The 20868-nt window shown below is 36.3% G+C and overlaps 1 pseudogene; it reads right to left on the reverse strand.

Moving 5' to 3' along the window:
* Nucleotides 1-4503: 4503 nt before the first annotated feature.
* LOC125933114 (integrator complex subunit 4-like) lies at nucleotides 4504-20358 on the reverse strand (annotated as a pseudogene).
* Between the last annotated feature and the right edge of the window lie 510 nt (nucleotides 20359-20868).

Consider the following 20868-nt stretch of genomic DNA (forward strand, 5'->3'; position numbering starts at 1 on the left):
TAGCAAAGGGTACAATTTGAGAGGTAGTATATTTCAAAGGTAAAAGTTGAAGATAACCTTGGTAAATAAAAAAATCTTGAATGTTATACTATTGCACTTAGGTGTTACAAATATATGAAGAACTATAGAAGATGTTTAAACAGAGAAGTGATAATGATTAAAACGACAGTTTAGAAAGATCATGCTACTGATAGGATGGATAGCATAGGGATAGTACTGCAAGGAACGAAGAATTTGAAGACCTGCATTTGGATGGAGCGGTGGAAATGTATGATACAGAAGCATGTGACCTCCTTGAAATAAAATCAACATACCTTTGTAATTAATTCAATGGGGAAAGTGAACAATAGAAGCAAAAAGTTACCATTGGGGCCCCTGGGTGACTCAGTTGGTTAAGCATCTGACTATTGAAATCAGGCCATGATTTCACAGTTCGTGAGTTCAAGCCCTGCGTCAGGCTCTGTGCTGACAGCGCGGACCCTGCTTGGGATTCTCTCACTATCTCTCACTCTGTCCTTCCTCTGCTGGCACTCTCTCTCTCTCTGAAAATAAATAAATAACATTTTTTTAAGTATCATTAAAGATTATTTAAAATTTCACACCTTTGAAGAATGTGATACAATAAACAAAGATAAGGAAGTCAGTTAAGTGGAACACATTTTGAAAGAAAGGTAGTGAGCTTTGTTTTGCATCCTCTAATTTTAAGAAGACACTAGTCTGGCCAGGTGAATTTTTATTGAAAGATTTAGATATGTGAATATGGCAGGCATCCTTCAAAATGTGATATTGGAAACAAAGGGAATGAAAATCAGCAAAAAAAAGTGAGAATTTCAGGAATACATGCAGGAATATAGAGAAGGTAGAAACAGTGATCCAAGCAAAAGAGCCAGAGAAGATATAGTCAGAATGTATGAGGCAAACTGGTGGGTGCTGAATGATAAAAATAACCAAACTGAAAAAAAATCCCGGATGAGGTTGGAAAAGATGAGTAACTTCTATTTTCTTTAAACTCTGAACCCAAAGCAGACCTTAGAAGACAGAAAGTCTGAAAGTCTTACCATGGAGTGTAAAAACATTACATATATTTCTTATTTGAAAATAAATAGCCTGAGATTTAAAACACCTGTCACACCGTCAGAGTGATATGTGCCATTTTAACACATTATGACATCATTTCATGTTGAAAAGCCTTTTTCTAGATTTTGTTGACTAGATTATATGATGCCTGTCAAACTGACGGAGTCCATCACTGACACAGATAAATGTACATTACGAGTAAACACAGTATGTTTGATATGTGAGTGAAATGTCAAGGCAAGTCTCCTAGCTAATCCACGGCTTCTTCCAAAATAAGCACTTCTTTATCTGATGAATCCCTATGAATGAGAAATACTTTGCGTGTTAAAGTTACATAATATTAATTATTTTTTTTTATAACAGAGCAATGCATGTCTCCAAAAACTAAAACACAGCATTAGGAATTTCACACATTTTTTTAAAATAGTTGATAAAATGACACATTTGGTTTCAAATGACACATTCAATTTTCCCCATTACATTCTTTACTCTTCATTAGCATCACATGAGACAATTTTCCAAAATAATATTTATGAGCAGGACTTTCTAACAAGTAGAAAACTTTTTAAAATAAACTTCACTTCAGGAGTAGAGAATTTCATATTCCAATTGCTTGCTTTTATTGAAGTGATAGTAAGTATATTCAAAAGAATAAAAGGCTACTCTGATGTGTTGAACAATAGTAAGATTGTTCTACCATTATTTTACATTTTGTTGTGAAAAATATTGAGAAAGTTATACAAAATCCATGGTTCGAGTCAATAATAAATAAATGTGACCTTATTTTTCAAATATAAGACAAATGATATTAAATTAAAAAAAAACTGTTGAAGAAAATTTTATACACCTTTTTGTTCACACACACACACACACACACACACACACGCATACCACACCACTGTCTTTCTCTTTATATCATTTGTATCAGAGGATTTTAGCTTTCCTAAAATACAAGGGTTTGGATTTTTGTTTCCAACATTTAACTGGAAATATACGAAAACTTCTCTGCTACAACTCTCTTCAAATTATTGGAATGTGTGTATTTAAAATTGAGATGATGCAAAATTAATGCAGTTTTTCAGATCGTGATTTTTTTTTTCTTTAATTATGAATCCATAGAAATAAAATGGCTTCAAAAACAGAATTTGTGTTGATTTTATCTACTGAGTTTATCCCTGGCTACTGGAGACTCGGATTTACCAGGTAAACAGGTCAAATGACAAAGCCAGGGCTACGAGCAGAAAAAAAGTTTAAACGGGAGCATCCAAGTGGAGCTAAGACTCCAAAATCACAAAATCCTCGTAAGTGGAGCTAGACAACAGGGAAAACACGCATGTCCGATTTTGGCTCTGGGAAGAGCAGGGGAAAAATTTTTGTGAACATTTTTAACCATGAATGTCCATTTAGATTTGGGGTTAAAATCCACTTACTTTATGACTGGAAACCCCAAAGTAAAAAATCTGAAGAAATTTCTGATTGGTAGGATGTTTAACTCCATGACAAAAAACAAAGACAAAAATGTTTTAATGCAAGCCTCAATGTCTTGATTAGCAGACCTTAAGTTTTGAGAAAGTTTATTATGAATTATTCAAATTCGCTTAATTTCCAGTGTTTTGCATTTCCATATACATTTAAATTATATTTAAAATAAAATACACAGTCTGCTTGGATTTTGACTAAGATTACATCAAATGTAACAATATTGAATCTTAAAATCAATTAACACGCTTTATATCTTCAAATTTCGTTCCTTTTTGTTTTCTGTCATCAGGGCTTTCTAGTTTTCAGTATACAGCTTACACACACATTTTGTTCAATTTGTGCCCAATATTTTATTTTTTGGAGCTTTTGTAAATAGTATTTGCTTTATAAATTGGATTCAATACTTCACTGCTAGTATACAGAAATGCAATAGATTTATTTGTATTATCTTGCACGCTGCAACCTTGCAAAATTCACATACAACTAATGTGTATTTATTGCAGTTTCTTTGGATTTTCTGACAATGATTTCATCTGTGAATTGAAACAGTTTTATTTCTTCCTTTCTAATCTGTATGAATTTTATTTCTTTTCATTGCCTTTTGCATTGGTTAAAACTTTAGATACAATGCTGGATGCCAGCCTTGTTCTAATCTAAGAGGAGAAAGGATTCAGCCTTTTAGTATTTAAGCATCATGATAGCTATAAGGTTTTTGTTGATGTCCCTCATTAGATAAAATTGTTCCATTCTACTTTTAGTTTGCTGAAAATTTTTACCATGAGTGAATATTGAATTTTGCCAAATGCCTCTGCATCTATTAAGATGACCATAGCATTTTCCTCTGTTAGCATGCTGGGAAATGTTAACATTCATAGAAAATATTATTTTTCAAGGTTATTCTTTTTGTATATTGCTAGAATAGGTATATTAACACGTTGTTAAAAATTCTGGAGTCTAAGTTCATGAGTATTTCTGCCCTTATAGTTTCTATTTTTGTTGTTTCTGTGTTAATTTTGATATTAATGTGACCTCATAATATTTGACAGAAAGTATACCCTTCTCTTCAATTTTTCTTTTTTTCCTTTTCTTCAATTTTTCTGGAAGTTTTTGTGTGAAAATATAGAATTGTTCTTTCTTAAGTGTTTGAAAGTTTCTCCAATGAAATTTTCTGTGCCTGAGGTTCTTTGATGGAAAGATTTTTACTAAAAATCCACTTTGTTTAGTAGATGTAAGACTATTCAGGTTATCTATGTCTTCTGAGAAGTTTTCATAATTTGCATCTTTTGTAGAATTAGTCCATTTCAACTATTTGTTGAACTCATGAACACAGAATAGTTTGTGGAATACTCTCTCTCTCTCTCTCTCTCTCTCTCTCTCTCTCTCTGTAGTGGGAAATGACTTTATTTCTTACACTGGATTCCTCTTTTCCATAATCCTTGTTTGTCCTAATATATGGCCCTAATATATTATTTTGGTTCTAAGGGTAATGACAGGCAAGATGAAGAAACTCCTTCAGGGATAAAAATGATTCATTCTGCAACTATTCATGCAGTCCTTGGCACACCTATTCCCTGAGTTAAAGAAAGAGCTTCTTGGCAAGAAAGTGATGTCTAAGGCCATTCAGGAACCGTCCATGTAAAAAAAGTACAGCTGTGAAAGGAGTTGGCCCCAGAAAACAGACTGTTGATTAAAAAAAAAAACAACAAGATTACACTCCAATAAACTGTTCTTCGTTTCACATTTGAGTAATGTAGCCATGTGGCATAAATGTTGAACCTATAGCCACATTGTTGTTTTGAAAGACCAGGAACTAGAACAGCTAGGTGTTTTCTCAACTTTATTGTGGGGGGAGGGGGCAGTCAGGAGGGAGGAGGTGTAGATGTGAAGGTTTTGGGTTTTTCAATGCAAAAGAATTTATCTTGTGTTTGATACCAGATGAGACTATTAAGAGTCATCGTCCTCCTTATGCCTATATGCCATTTCCAGGTGAAATGTTCCAGGCTTCTGGCCCTGATGCCTAAGAAGGGAGGCCCTTCTAGGCCTGAGCTCTAAAGACTGCTTGTGATTCAGTTTGCACATTATGTAAACAGTCACAGACTTGCTGAAGGGGATGGTGTTCTCGATGCTGCCACCCCCGATCGAGGGGGATTTTGGAATGCAGGAACGGGAGTTGCAGGCCAGCCGCAGCCTGACTCTCACGGGCATGGTTCCGTCCAGACAGTGTGGGAGACGTACAGCTGGGTCATAAGCCGGTGGAGCCCTGGCCCAGGATTCCCGAAGTCTGCCAGTTTAGGATGAATCATCTGAACCTGGCCATCTGGATATAAGATGTGGACCTTCACAGTACTCTGAAGATCCTGCACATGTTCTAGGCTTGCATCAACATCCAGGGCCACAACCAACCCAGATGTAAACTGCAAAGCGATGTCTGACTTGCCCACTGGCAAGTGGTGGTGGCTGAAGCTTTGTGGATCTGCTCTGGAAGGGGGATGTGCAGGAAGGTACTCTGCCACAGCACGGTCTGTAGAATTTTGACGACTTCTCTAGGTTTGGATGTCATGAGTCCGGGCATAAGGTCAAGAAATTTGTCCACAAAGTCGTCCTGCAGGTTGGGCAAATCAGTAATAAAACACCTCTGAAAAAAGTCCACATCGTGTAAAAACTTTGCACACATCCCAAATAAGGGTCACCTCCTCCAGTTGTCCGTGCTGCTACCATAAATTACAGTGCTGTGACTTGCAGCCTCATGTGATGTATAATCACCACGTGTTTGTCTTCCACACCACACTGTACAGGAACTCCATTTTGTAGGTCTCTTCCATGATCTGTTTTGCTGCTGTTGAGGCCAAATCACTCTGTTTCAAATACAAAAGGGTGGCCACATTCCACACTTTCCCTTGCAAGGCCTACACAGACAAATCAGGAGAGAACAGAACACAGAGGTTGCAAAGATTGGCATATCATTTGAGATTTATGTGTTTGTTTTGCGTTTGTGTGAAATCTCTTATGTAACGGGCAGAAATACCCCCCTCAATAAAAAAGTCCACACCCTAATTCTATCTTAAACTAGCTTACAGGGAAAATTGACTTGACCAATGTGATAAAATTGAGGATTAAGATGGGGAGATAATTTTGGATTATCTAGGTAAGCCCAAAGTCATCATAAGGACCCTTGTAGGAGAAAGAGAAGGGCAAGAGAGTCAGAATTAGAGAAGGTGCTATGATGGCAGAAGTGGTGAGAGAGAAGGCAATATGAAAATGGAAGCAGATGTGAAAGGGATGCAGGTCCCAGTAGAAGATGAAAATGGCAAGGAAGCAGATTCTTTCTTAGAGTCCCCAGAAAGAATGTAATGTGGCTGACATTGATTTGAAAATTTCCAACCTCCAGAAATGTAAGAAAGTCTATTTCTACTGTTCTTAGCCAATAAGGTTATAGTTATTTATTACAATAATCAACTAGTATCTTATTATACCTTTAATGCCTGTGTGGTCCACATGGTACCCCCTCTTTTGTTTCTTACATTGGTAATTGTGTCTTCTCCACTTCCCCCCTCCTTTGCCTTGCTCAGTTTGGTGGGAGCTCAATTATACTGATGGATTTTTAAGAAGCCATCTTTTAATTTCACTGATGTTCTCTATTCTTTCTCTGTTTTGATTTAATCGACTTCATTTCAACTATTTAACTTATTCTTCCCACTTGTTTTGGATTTAATCTTCTTTTCTTTCTCTAGTTTCTTAACATTTTCTTATCTTATTGATTGGAGACATTTGTTCTTTTCTAGTCTATGCAACTGAGAGTCAAAAATTCCCTCTAAGCAATGCTTGTGCTGAATTCTAAACATTTTGATATTGTGCATTTTCATTTTCATTCACTTCAAAATATTTTTAAACTTATTTTGAGAATTCCTCTTTGACCCATGAGTTACTTAGAAATGTTTTGCTTAAATTTTAAATAATTGGGAATTTTTCAGTCATGTTTCCATTATTGATTTTTAACTTAAACCTCTTATTATCACATAGAATATACACTGCATGATTTTTATTCCTTTAAGTTTCTATAAGTAGTGTCCCAGAATCGGATTTATCTTGGTTAATGTTAAATGCACTTGACCAATGTGATTAAATTGAGGATTGAGATGGGGAGATTATTTTCAAGTAACTGGTTTCTCACCAAAAATATTAAATGACAAAACTATGGAACAACATTTTAAAAGAAAAGAAGGAAAACACAGAGTTCTATATCTAATACAAATACCCTTCATATATGAATGACATTTTCAAGTGAAGGAAAACTAAGAAAATAAACAGCAAGCAAACTGGCTATATACAAAAATGCTGAAAGGATTCTTCACACTGAAAGGAAATAATGCTAGTGGGCAACATTAATGGTAACTAGCTGGATAAATACAAAATACTAAAAACTTTTTCCTTAAGTTCTTACAATTACTATATATTTAAAATATGTAATATTGGTTGGTAAGTTTTTAAATAAATGTATATTAAATACACATAACAACTATAATATAATTGTTGGGGGAGTAAAAAAACCAAACTATTAACAAACTATTTGTCTTCAACCTTTCTATATTTTATGTGAAGTGATACAATATTAAGTCTAAATAGTCTGTGAAATCTTAGGTCTGAATGTTTCAATTTCTAGAGCCACTTCTAAAAAAATACAAAAAAAGGCAAAAGTAAAATAGGTAAATTAGAAAGAGGTAATTAGAAAATTCTAAATAAGCTAAAAGGAGCCATGGAAATGGAAACAATGACAATAATAACAAAACAAATGGGGCAGACAGAACACAAAGGAGAAAATGGTGTACTCAAAGCCAACCACATCAGTTGTTGCATACCAAAAGCTAATGATCTAAATACTCCAATTAAAAAGAAGAGATTGGCAGAGTTCAATAAATAATAACCACAACAGTATTTTACTATATGCCACATACAGGAGATAAGTTTTGAATATAATGACACAGATTGGTTGAAAGTGAATGATGGAAAATTATACACCATGCAAATATACACATGAGAGGACCAGGGTAGTTATTTAATCAGTGATTTAAAAGACTCTAAGACTAAGAGAATTACCAGAGATTATATAGATATTTTGTAATTTAAAAATGAGGCAGTTCATCAGGAAGAAACAATTATAAATATGTGTGTCCCAAATAACAAACTCTCAAGTTATAAAAAGAAAAAAAAAAAAAGTAGAACAATTAGGTAATAAAGGAAATAATGAAGAGCAAGTGATCAATGAAATAGAAAACAGACACATAATAGAGAAAATCTGCAAAACAAAAACTGGTTATTTAAAAAGATTGACTACATTGCCAAGCCCATATCTAGATCAAAAAGAAAATTAGGGGAGCAACACAAAAAAACTTAATATCAGGGATAAAGCAAGAGATTTTTCACTACAGATTTGACAGATAGTAAACCAATAGCAAGATAATACTATAAATAATATTATGTCAAGAATCTGATAACTTCAACAAAATATACATTATACATTTCATTAAAAAATTACAATTTACTGAAATTAACACCAGAAGAAACAGATTCTGGGAAGCATAATACCTATAAAAATAAATTGAACTAATGACAAAGCTTTTACAAATGAGAAAGCTCTTTTCCAGATAAGTTTACTAGTAAATTCCATCAAATATTGAGGAACAAGTTAATACCAATCTAACATAAACTATTTCAGAAAACCGTCAAAGAAAATTCATGGCACATTTCTCTCTGGTCACCCAGCTTATTGGCATAATGTTTTTGAGGGCAATATAACCCTAATATGAAAACCTAACAAATATATTACAAAAATGAAAAGCACAGGGACACCTGGGTGGTTTAGTCGGTTAAGCGTCCAACTTCGGGCTCAGGTCATGATCTCATGGTTCATGAATTCAAGCCCCACATTAGGCTCTCTGCTGTCAGTGAGGAGCCTCCTTAGAATTCTCTCTCTCTCTGTCCTCCCCCACTGGTCCCCTTTCTGTCTCAAAAATAGATATTTATAAATAAACAAACAAACAAGTGAAATTTTAAAAAATGAAAAGCACAGACTAATAGCACTCATGAGCATAGATGGATAAATAATAAAATATTAATGAATCTAATTTCAACATAAAAAGAATAATATGTCAAAACCAAGCAAGTTTTATTCAAAGAATGTGAAGTTTGTGTAACGTCTGAAAATCAAATAATGAAATTCATGATAGTGACAAAATAAAGGAGTACTACATAATCATTGTTACAGATTCAGAAAAATCACTTAACAAATTCAACACCTATCCACTGAGAAACAAACCAAAAAGAAAACCTCTCTGAACAACTAGAGATAGTAGGGAACTTACTCAAACTGATAAAGAACAGATACAGAAAACCTTCAGTCAACATCATTCTTATTTTTGAAAGTCCAAATTATTTCCCCATGCTTTTTATAAAAAACAAAAGTACCCTTTTCCACCACTTTTACTCACATTTTCTTAGGTTCGGTAGTTATTTGCAATTAGCCAAGAGAAACTAAAACATCAAGAACAGAAGGAAAATACAGTCTAGATAGATATGCAGCTAATATAATTGTTTTCCTAGAAGATCCCAGGAAACCTATGAAACAAGAGCTTGTAGGCAAATTTAGCAAGATCAGAGTTTACATGGTCACTATACAAAAATCAGCTAGTCTTTCACATTAGCAGAAAATAATTGGAAAAAATATGAAAAAGAAAATTCAACTTTCAGTAATGCCTAGAAACATAAAATGTTTAGAAATAAATCTAGCAAAAGGCATCAATGACCTGTATACAAATATTGTTGGATAATATTTTTAAAGACTTAAATAAGTTTGTGAGATATACCATGTATATGGATTAGGAGATTCAATCTACCTTATGATGGCAATTGTCTCTGAATTGGTCAATACCTTCAAGTATCAATCAAAATTACACTAGGCTTTTTTGATAGAGATTTTTGAGTTTTTCCTGAAATGTATGTATAAATGAAAAAAAAAAAAAAAACTAGAGGATAACTATAAAGCAGTTTTAAAATAAAGAAAAAGTGGAAAGATTCACTATATCAGATTTAAAGCCTTACCTCTAAATATGCAGGAATTAAAACACTTTAATAACGGTGAAAAGATAGATATGTAGATCAATGTAGTAAAATACATTATCCACAAATGGGTGGCAAGGCAATTCAATGGGAAAAGAAAGTTTTTAACAAATAGTGCAGGGCTAACTGGGTATACTTGTAAAAATAATTGAGGATTTATCCTAATTTCACACCATATTCATATTATTTATATTAAAATAGTTTTAACTATTTCATAATTCATAACTTGAACTGGAACTAAAAATAAAACATAAATAGATTAAACCATTTTATTGCAAGTTGGTTATTTCTGGAACAGAGATGGAAATTGTTTTCATATCAATCTCATATTCTACAACCTCTCTTATGGGTACAAATACTATGTCTGCTTATTTTCCTCTATTTTCAGCTACAAATATGTATTGGCTCCAAATAATAATTATGTCTCTTCCCTACAAACTCACACTGTAGCTCTCTTTTCATGCTATTATCTTATCATGCTATTATTATATTTTTGACAAAATATTCTAATGTGGTATTAAATAAGAAAATAAAGGCAAATATAGGCACTTTTGCCTTATTAAATGTCTCTGTCTCTATTATTTGGTTTTTGCCTTAATAAAACAAAAGTTTTAGCATTAATTATAAATTTCATTACAGATTTTGGTGAAAAAAATAATGTTATGGAAGTTCATTTTTATTCCTTTATTTTCTAGTATGCTTATGACAAATATTGAACATTAAAAATGCTTCTTTGCATCTATTGAGATGATAATCAGTCCTTTCTTTAGTATTTTAGTGTAATGCGTAATGTTAATGGATTGTCTACATTTCATTGTATTTACTTTCTCTGGATAAATCTAATTCTTATCTAATTCTTTTCTGAAATGTGTTTACCTCAATGTATCTGTACAATATGGGCTTATTTTTTTTTCCAGTACCTGTTTATCCATGTTTGATGCTGAAATTATATATATTATATATTCTTCCGATTTGAACTTATACATCCTCCCCACATTCTGATTTTTTCTTTTTTTCTTTATTTTTTTATGTTTATTTATTTAATATTTTGAAAGAGAGACAGAGAGCGAAAGAGAGAAAGCATGAGCAAGGGAGGGGCAGAGAGAGAGGGACAGAGAGAATCCCAAGCAGGCTCCAAGCAATCATCACAGAGCCTCATGCAGGGCTTGAACCCACCCTCCCTGAGATCATGACCTGAGGCAAAATCAAGAGTCGGATGCTTAACCCACTGAGCCACCTAAGAGCCCCTTTCTTTTTCTTTCTTTCTTTCTTTTTTTCTTTCTTTCTTTCTTTCTTTTTCTTTCTTTTGAAATGGAGCCACTAAAGTTACGAAAGCAAGGAAGGGGCATTTTATGAAGATTATTAAGATATCAAAGTCCAGAATGAATTCAAAGAAAATTATGCTACTAGAGTCAGGAAAAGCAGTTAAGAGAGAGGGGTTTTTGTTGTTGTTATTTTGTTACCAAACTGTTAGATTCTTCCTCTGAGGTGTGTGAAAACTTAGCAGAAGATAGAAAGGAGAGGGGACCCCAATGAGCTGTGAACAAAAAGTGGAAAGGAAGAGGATGCACACCACACCAGGTGTTAGCCAGGGTGAAAGAAGAACAAAAGTAAGAAAACCTGTTGCAACTATACCTTTTGACCATTGTGCTCAGATGTCCCTGTTGCTTCGCCAAGGACCAGCCTGGAGTCCTCTACCCTTCTCAGGTGGTCTTTGTCCTAAATATCCAACCTCAAGTGGGAGATGTCTCTCACTCTCCCAAGAGTGAGTCCTAAATTTGTTGTGCCACTTGTGAGTTTCTACCAATCACCTAGGAAACCTGTTCTGTCCATCGCTGTCCCTCTCATCCATGGCCACTGTCACATGGAGGTGATGGTCACAGAAAGGGCAAGCTCAGGCATGAAGTAGGATGGCCCTTAGAGACCTCCCTAGCCAGTGATCCTCAGAGGATCTCCTCTGGTCCCAACAATGTGACAGGAGTCAGGTGACTCTTGGAGGCCACTGGAGGTCCTCCAAGCTATTGGAGGACCAAGGCTGTCTAGGCAAGCTCACCAGAATTTGTTCCTAGAGTGGTAGGTTCTTTCCCTACTCATTCCATTCACCAAAAAGTCAAATAGCAAAGCAGTCTTTGACAGCAAGTGGGTAGTTTATTCAATCGCTATAGAATGAAGAAGGGAAGCTCATGTTCTAAAAATGCCTTCTCCCTTCTCCCTCATAGTATGGGGTTTTTGGGGGTTAGAGTAAAATGAAGGGTCTGGTAAGTAAGCTGACCTTGGAGTTTTTCAGGGAAAGGGAACAGGGTTTCTTGGAATCAGTCCATCTGTTTCCTTCCTTTAAATACCTCACTCCATTCTGTCAATGTACTGGTAGGTGTGTTTCTTGTTATTACCATTATACAATTGTGACCTCAAGTTCATCTGGAAGGTTAGCAGGATGTCTGAACTGGACCAAACCTGTGAAAACTAGGTCATGTGGACTTGTTTGGAGCTCATGACTTATAGGAGCTTAGTTTCTGTTGGCAAACAGCACCTGTAAGCAGGGCTGGAAGATTGGGTTATTGTGGCTTGTTAGCAAGTTCTGGTGACAACTGTTTTATGTTTGTTTGGTTTTGGTAATTTGAGTTTATTTTTTTAAGTTTATTTATTTACTTTTGATAGAGAGAGGGAATGCAGGTGGGGCAGAGTCACAGAGAAAGGGAGAAAGAGAATCCCAAGCGGGTTTAGTGTTGTGAGCACAGAACCTGATGTGGAGCCCGACCCCATGACCATGAAATCATGACCTGAGCTGAAATCAAGAGTTGGATGCTTAACCAGCCAAGACACCCAGGTGCCCCTGGTAATTTGAGTTTAAATTATGAGGCAGCAGAAAAAGATAAAGATCTAAAGGTTGTCAGTAAGAAAACATGAGATCTATATACTATAGTGGCCATTAGATATGTGGGGCAAGAACTAATGAAGTTTGGGAACCTCTATGATAAATCCATTGCTTGGAGAGTATAGGACAATATCATGGCCACAAAGATGGCCATGATAACTTTGATATGCCTATGGCAATTGATAGCCACTTAGAATTTATAAGTATAGGGCTCTGAAGAGAATTTAATTTTAGAGATTCCTATCTAAGAGGGGCTAGAGGTCATGGTTGTAGCCAGAGAATGAAAATATTCAACCTTCAGTAAGCAATTCGGTAGAAAGCAAGAGTCCTGTGAATTGAGCGCATATTACAGGAGGGTTATGCAAACTAAGATTCAGCCTTCCTTTTTTTGTTTGGTTTTGCCTTAAGCATGTTACATACCTTCCCTTGAGCTGTATTCCAGATTCAGTTCAGTGGCTCCAAATCTGAAGCCTCGAAATTAGGGAATTTAGAGAGTCACTCAAACTCCTTACATCCGAGGGATAACAGCTATTAGACTGCAGTCTGCCCTCCATACTCATACCCCTGGATTTCAGGCTACAAAATGGCACCTTAATAGACTAATTAAGCACCAGTGCTATAGGCTTTTCTTTCACAGCCCCGATGTGTAAATTTGGACGAAAGTAGTTTTGGAGGGTATGAAGACTTCCAGTCAAAAAGAAATATAAATGCATGATCTTGGTTAGGATTCCCTGCAGCTTTGTACCCCACCAGCTGTCCCTCCTAGGATTGTGGTGTTAGCAGGAAAGTAGAGTGGAGCCTGAGCAAGGCTCCACTGAAAGCCTGCGTTAAAGGGCTTAACACCTTGCTATATAAAGAGAACATAGTCCCCATCTTTCCAGAAATGTATCCAAGCAATCCTTGTTCTTGTGCAAGTGAACACTGATGCTTTTATTCTTCAGATTTCACCTACAGAAAAAGTATCATGTAAGTCCCTTTCATTCCCCAAAGTGGCTGCTATGGAAACAAGTTTTGATGCACGCAGGGAGGGAAACCTAGCTGCACTGTGCTTAAACAAAGAGGAGACATTTCCACAAGATTTCCAATTCTATGTGGAGCCGATAAAGAAGCAGCTGGGAAGTACATCGCACAGCAAATCTAAGAAAGAGATTGCTAATTCAGTTTTGCCAGTTATACCTTCTCAAAGCCCATGATTAAAAGGGAGCTTCAGGGTACTAGCAGAGAAGTCAGATTTGCTAGGAGCCCAAGGGGCTTATAAATTGGCGGCTTTTGCAAACTGCTTTCACCCCTATAGGTTAAGAGGGGAAGAATTAATGCCTTTGTGTGATGGAATAAATGCTCCCCTAGTGGCTTGGAAGAAGAGATTTGCCTCTCTAACCTTCTAAGATTACATAGACAGGGAGAATTGGCTCTGGACTAGTAGGTTTGCTGTGAAACGTTACAAGAATACTAGATTACAGCACTGTGTCTCGTGTTATGGTCACATGGCCCCAGCGTTGTCTTCCACATGCTCTTTACCGTAACCGTATAATTGGGAGCTTAACAAACACATTTATTAGGTTTATGTTTAAAAGTCTAGGTCAAAATATCCTGCGGGCAGCAGAAGTTATCTGTACGTTCTCATAAAAGAGAGGTTTTCTCAAAACCAATGTATATTTTGGAAAAAGTCTCGGAATCTCTCTCCCTAGGATATCACAGCCTTGGTTTAAATCTAGTCACATTAATATTTATAAACCATGTTTCCAAGGTTTTCATGCCCTTCTGATATAATGGGATCGCTAGCCTCAAGCGATGTTTTACGTGTGCTAATAAACAATGCCTACAGACTCCCACAAAGTCTACTCCTACCCTGGCCTACTTTCCAGATATCCCTGACAAATACTGCAGGTAGCTCTTGGCTGATGTTGGTACCTAGAATCTAAGGTGCTTCGAATCTGGTGTTGCTAAGGACTGCTGACAGACACCAGTGCCTTACAGAGTCCCAAAGAGCCAAAGTGAAACTGAGATGCCTGTGAGAAACTTGTATGGCAGAAGCCCTTCATGATCCGTGGACAAGTGGGGTCAAGGTTTCTCTCCTGGGTTACAGTTATATGCAAATACATAATGAAATTGAAGGGAAGCACTTATATTGACTCAGTGTCTATCCAGCACTCTTTCTGGTTCCCCCTGTATATAATCTTATTTAATCCTCAGAACAGCTCTATGATGCAGGCTTTTTTTTTTTTTTTTAATGATTTAATCTACGTATCTATTTGTTTATTTTAAATGTTTATTTATTTATATTAGAGAGAAAGAGAATGAGAAAGCTGGGGAGGGGCAAAGAGCCAGAGGGAGAGGGAGACACAGAATCCAGAGCAGGCTCCAGGCTCTGAGCTGCCAGTGGACAACCCAACGCAGTGCTCAAACCCACAAACTGTGAGATCATGACCTGAGCCAAGGTCTGAGGCTTAACCAGCTGAGCCACGCAGGTGCCCTACCCCAGTGCAGGGGTTTAGGTAGTGGGGGGATGGGTTCAGTCAGAAGGAAGAGATGTGATCCTTGCTCTTCAGTCTCTCCTTTCTGCTCTCTCTCAAATGTCTTAGGTATGACGAGTTCTCTCCCCTCTGGGATGGAAATGTAATATTTGTCAGCATTGCTCAACTTAGAATGGCTCTGATTTGCTCTAACCCCACATGCCCGGTCTGGATTACCCCTCGCGGAGTCTCACCTTGAGCACCTGTAGCTCAACTTTCCACCAAAGATTCTTGAGAAACCCCCCCGCAAGTTCTTCCGGAACTCAACCTCTGCACAATTCTCTCCTCCATACTTGCCGTCGTGCTGCAGAGCCTCTTTAACAATCCTGAGCTAATAATTAGTGCTAAATTTGGGCGATTGAAGCAGTTGGTTAGGAAATTTTCCTATGCAGATCATCTGACCAATAGAAGGGCTCATCTGGTGAATGTCCCTTTTATTCTGGAATCCTGTCTAGTTTGGTCTAGTTTTCGATGCCTCAGTATTTACCTCCTATATTTTCTCTATTTTACAAATTGCGGAATTGTTAGTCCACTACCGGTTAGTCTTCCTTGGCTGAAACTATAGTTTCTTAATTTCATGATAAGAAGTAATTACCCTGAACTACCCCACCCCTCCTCACCCAAATTGTTGGAGGAATGAAAGGTACAAACTGGGTCATTCTGTTAAGGTCTCTGCATTAGATGCGAGTGCCACGTGGATGCTTCTGAAAGCATTTTTATTTAGGGGGGTGCTGGGTGGCTCAGCGGACTAGGTGGCCCCCTTGATTTCAGCTCAGGTCATGATCTCACAGTGAGATCTAGCCCCATGTCTGGCTCTGCACTGACAGTGGGGAGCTTGCTGGGGATTCTCTCTCCCTTTCGTTCTGCCCACCCCCCTCAAAATAAATAAATAAACTAAAAAAATAGGATTTTTATTTATGTTCTGTTTAATCATCCGAAGGATAGGGGCTAGGATGTATATGTTGGCAACACCCCCATCTTGGCACAGAGCTCAGCACATAAGGCCGCTTAACGTTTGGTGAATAATTAATTGAATATATAAGTACACTTTTCTCAGATTTTAAAATGTAAAACAAATGTTAATATAATAAGTTCTGTAGCCATTATTTGGAAATAATACTTTCTTTTTCAGAACTATAAGATTTTCTACAAGATTTTCTACAAGACTGAGGAAGGCAGAAAATATGGCTAAGTGTTAGAAAAAATATTTGGAGTTATTTTCACAGTAAAGAATGCTAAGGGAACTACAGAATCTAGAGAAATTTAAAATCAGAGGATTTAAATCATATTTCCATATTGGAGCTGGAATTGGAAATACCTGTGTAAAGATACACCCCACCTTTTATATATATATTTTCAAGTTTGCCTCCCTGTAGGAGATACAAATCAAAACTACAATGATATACCACCTCACACCTGCGAGAGTAGCTAAACGTAACAAGGCAAGAAACAAAAGGTGTTGGCAAGCATGTGGAGAAAGGGGAACCCTCCTGCACAATTGGTGGGAACGTAAACTGGTGCAGCCACTCTGGAAAACTGTGTGAAGCTTCCTCAAAAAGTTAAAAACAGAACTATCCTGCAATCCAGCAATTACACAACTAAGTATTTACCCCCCCCCCAAAATTCAAAAGTATTAATTCAAAGGGATACATGCACCAAAAAGAATGAAGTCTTGTCATTTGCAGCAATGTGGATGGGAGCTAGAGAGAATTATGCTAAGCGAAATTAGTTGGTCAGAGAAAGACAAGTACCACACAAATTCACTCATATGTGGAATTTAAGAAACAGAACAGATGAACATAGGGGAAGGAGAAAAAAAAGAGGGGGGTAAACCATAAGAGCTCTTAACTATAGAGAACAAACTGAGGGTTGCTGGAGGGAAGGTGGTGGGGATGGGTTAAATGGGTGATGGGGGTTAAGGAGTGCACTTGTGATGAACACTGGATGCTGTATGCTAAGTGATGAACCACTAGATTCTATACCTGAAACTAATATTACATTCTGTTAACTCACTGGAATTTAAATATAAACTTGGAAAGAAAAAAAATAACAAAGTTTACCTCACTGTAGACTTTATTTTCCTTTTCTTTTCAATATTGGCTAAAGTTGTTTTTTAGAGAAAACTTCAGATTTTTAATATTTCTGTTTAAAATTTTTATATAACCAGAGTATAACATTTAAGTATTTTCTCACTATATGACAGTATCATTTGAATCGATTTCTTGATACCGCTAGCTTATGTTTGTTGAAATTGGTTGGGGCTAAGGTCCTAATGTCCCTAGAATACTGTCACCAGGAGATCCTTTGAAGATGACCCCTGGGGTACCAGATACTAAGACTAAGCTTTAGCAGAACTTTTGTCAGTATGAATATGCAAAGGAAAATGAAGACTTGCCCAAGAAAATGCTTAAATTTAGATTAATTATATCTTGTAAATATTCAATGCAAAAATAATTCACTGGATGATTACAGTATTCTCTATTTTGTTCAGAAATGTGAAGCATTTACTCTAACACATATCAAGATTTAACTTTTAAAGGCATTCAGCATAAGTAATATCAAGAGTCTACTTTTTGGGGGTGCGGGGGTGGCTCAGTCAGTTAAGCATCTGACTTCAGCTCAGGTCATGATCTCATGGTTCATGAGTTAGAGCCTTACATCAGGTTCTGTGCTCACAGCTCAGACCCTGGAGCCTGCTTAGGATTCTGTGTCTCCCTCTCTCTCTGCCCCTCTCCTGCTCAGGATCTGTCTCTCTCTCTCTCTCTCTCTTTCAAAAATAAATAAACATTAATTTTTTTTTTTAATATATAAAAGGTGGTAGAAAGAAAAACTCACTAAAATATTTTAATTTTGTTTAAATTTCATTTAAGCATTTTGTTTATAAAGGCTCTTTCAAGAGGCTATAATTGAGACCTTTAGGGGCGCCTGGGTGGCTCAGTCGGTTAAGCGTCCGACTTCAGCTCAGGTCACGATCTCGCGGTCCGCGAGTTCGAGCCCCGCGTGGGGCTCTGGGCTGATGGCTCAGAGCCTGGAGCTTGCTTCCGATTCTCTGTCTCCCTCTCTCTCTGCCCCTCCCCTGTTCATGCTGTGTCTCTCTCTGTCTCAAAAATAAATAAACGTTAAAAAAAATTAAAAAAAAAATTGAGATCTTTAGTTAACATTTCCATGAAGTGTATTTGTTTTCTTTACATATTCCTAACAAATTTCCTCTTCCAGTACAAAGCAGATCTAAATTCTATAAACTGGGAGAGTAGAGCATCAAGGTATTTAATTCAACCTGCCTGATTATATTAAACCTCAAGTTAAATGAAGTTATTTTCCTGCTCAGTACTTTCCAGTGGCTTATCACATCACTTTTAGGGAAAGGCAAAGCCCTCCTAGTAGCCTCCAAATCTCTATACACACATTTTTCCTTTAGGCATTGCAGAATTTTTGGCATTGCAGAATTTTTGGCATAAGGACAATATTCTCTATCTTCATTAGGTCCAAGTTACTTGCATGATTTCATGGGTTACAATTCAGCAAAAAAATTTTCAAGACACATTGATTCATATGCTTTAAATCCATATGTTTTATTATATAAGCTATATCTTAATAAAATTGAGTAGACAATGTAGAGGAAGGTTGAGGAGCCCAATAAGCTCAAATACAATTTATTTGGCATTCCCAACGAAAGGTAAAACTTGCCTTTTTATTCAGAGATTCTTGAATAACAGGTAAGAAGGTATATATCAACTTATAAAAGGCATTGTGGACAGTTTGAAAATTGTTAAGAATTTATACAGAATAATATTGAAGTCACACAGTGACAAGCTATTTAAATTTGTTGTATTTTACTTTGATTTTTTTCAGTGCTTTTATTTTCATGATTGCAATGATTCTAAATCTATGCTATGTTCTACTCTTTTCTCCTTCATTTTAGGATTTTTGTATCATTCACAATGAACAGGAGAACACAGCTCTGGAAAACTCCGAATGATCTCCACTTGTTGCCAGCTTTACAAAATTCGGTACAGATTGCAATCTGACCACTCAATAGTTATAGAGACCCACTTAATAATCATGAGTACTCATGACTACTCTTCTCCAATTACAGCCACTGGCTATTATCAGATATTACTGGGAAATTGTAACCATCTCTCAGTCAACAGCAATATGAAGTTCTGACTTGAGTCTAATGCAAATTCTTTGCATTTGGAAAGTCAATCTCATCCTTGGATTTTTCTCTGGAAATTACCCCCCAAAATCTGAGCTATTACCTGAGAGTAAGAGGAAATCCTGCTACTAGCAAGTATAATAGTGAGGAAAGAATTCAGAGAAAACATATACTTACTTTTATTTCTCCGTATTTCCCAAATAGTACGTCTATAACATTTTCGGTTATGGAATCTCATTGCATTCATCAATATACTAGAAACAGTTTATAGCAGAATTCGACTATTATTGTGATACGGTTTAATTTTTACCAAAGAATTCTAAAACTTCTAAACTAAATCTTTAAATTCTTAATGTATTTTCCTTAACAGCAATTTCTACACATGTTATATAAACACATAATTAAATTTTTATTTTTCAAATAAAAATGAGTGCATTTCATAGTATATTCTGATGATACCTGTTTTGCTAGAAAAAATATCCATCTTATACATGGTGTAAACCAGGGAAATGTGAGTTACTGCTAAATTTACTTACATAAGAGATCTTATCTAGTTATAACTGATTGCTCCCTTGGGTTTCCAGTGATTAATATGTGTAATTATTCAGTGATTATTTGGAAAATCACATTTGTTTCCTTTGAGAAGGCAAAGATGGGCGGGGGGGGAAGGAAGTTTTCTAGAGTGGAAAAAAAAAAGGAGACAGTTTTGAAATCCTTGAATCCATAAAGATGGAATAAAAATTCCATCTATGTTTTTCTTTTTTTTTGTTTCCAGAATTGTTTTGCTACCCAAGTACAATAAAGGAAAGAAGCCACTTTACTAAGGCAGACTTACTTTAATTGTGTATCAACAGACTTCTGTAAAATTGGGAGTCGCATCGTGGAATTGCTATTCCCAATGACACTGATGTTTAAGGCGTGTCTAGGCTACCTCAGAAACCATTCTAGAAGGAGGTAGGCATATAGTACGAAAAATAAGTCTGCCGCCATCAGGAAGATTTACATTCTTCCCCAGGAGATTTCTGTACATGGTAGAAAGTAGCCCGGTGGAAATGAGAACCAAGGTCTTCCAATTCCTTAGTCTCTTTCTCAGACTGTTTTACAGTGGTATAGTCAAAGCCACTATTAGCACGTGAAGGCATTCTAAAGGGTGGGAATTCAGAGATGCCATTAACTCAAGCAATTAAGGTAGTCAGTCTGGGGTACCTGGGTGGCTCAATCAATTAGGCATCTCTTCATTTCCGCTCAGGTCATAATTTCAGGGTTCTTGGGATCAAGTCCTATAGTGGGCGCTGCACTTACAGCAGGGAGCCTGCTTGGAATTCTCTCTCTCTTTCTCTCTGCCCCTTCCCCACATCTCAAAAATAAATAAATAAACTTAAAAAAAAAGTAGTCGGTCTACCACAGCTCCTTTCTCCCTCCCACTAATGGTTAAATAAGTAGTCCTCTGTTCAGTTATTAAAGGTGTATTCCAAAATATCAAAGAAATGACATATCTCTGAAAACAGTCTGGTATGAATAGCTGGAACAAATATATAAATATCTTAGTGAATTATTTCTTTGTAATATTTGATATGTGCATATTTCTTAGAATACCATCTCTACCTAAAGTCCATACTTAATAAATAAAACTGAATTAGATGTTTCCTGAA

Source organism: Panthera uncia, chromosome D2, assembly GCF_023721935.1.
Source record: "Panthera uncia isolate 11264 chromosome D2, Puncia_PCG_1.0, whole genome shotgun sequence".
NCBI classification, from domain to species: domain Eukaryota; kingdom Metazoa; phylum Chordata; class Mammalia; order Carnivora; family Felidae; genus Panthera; species Panthera uncia.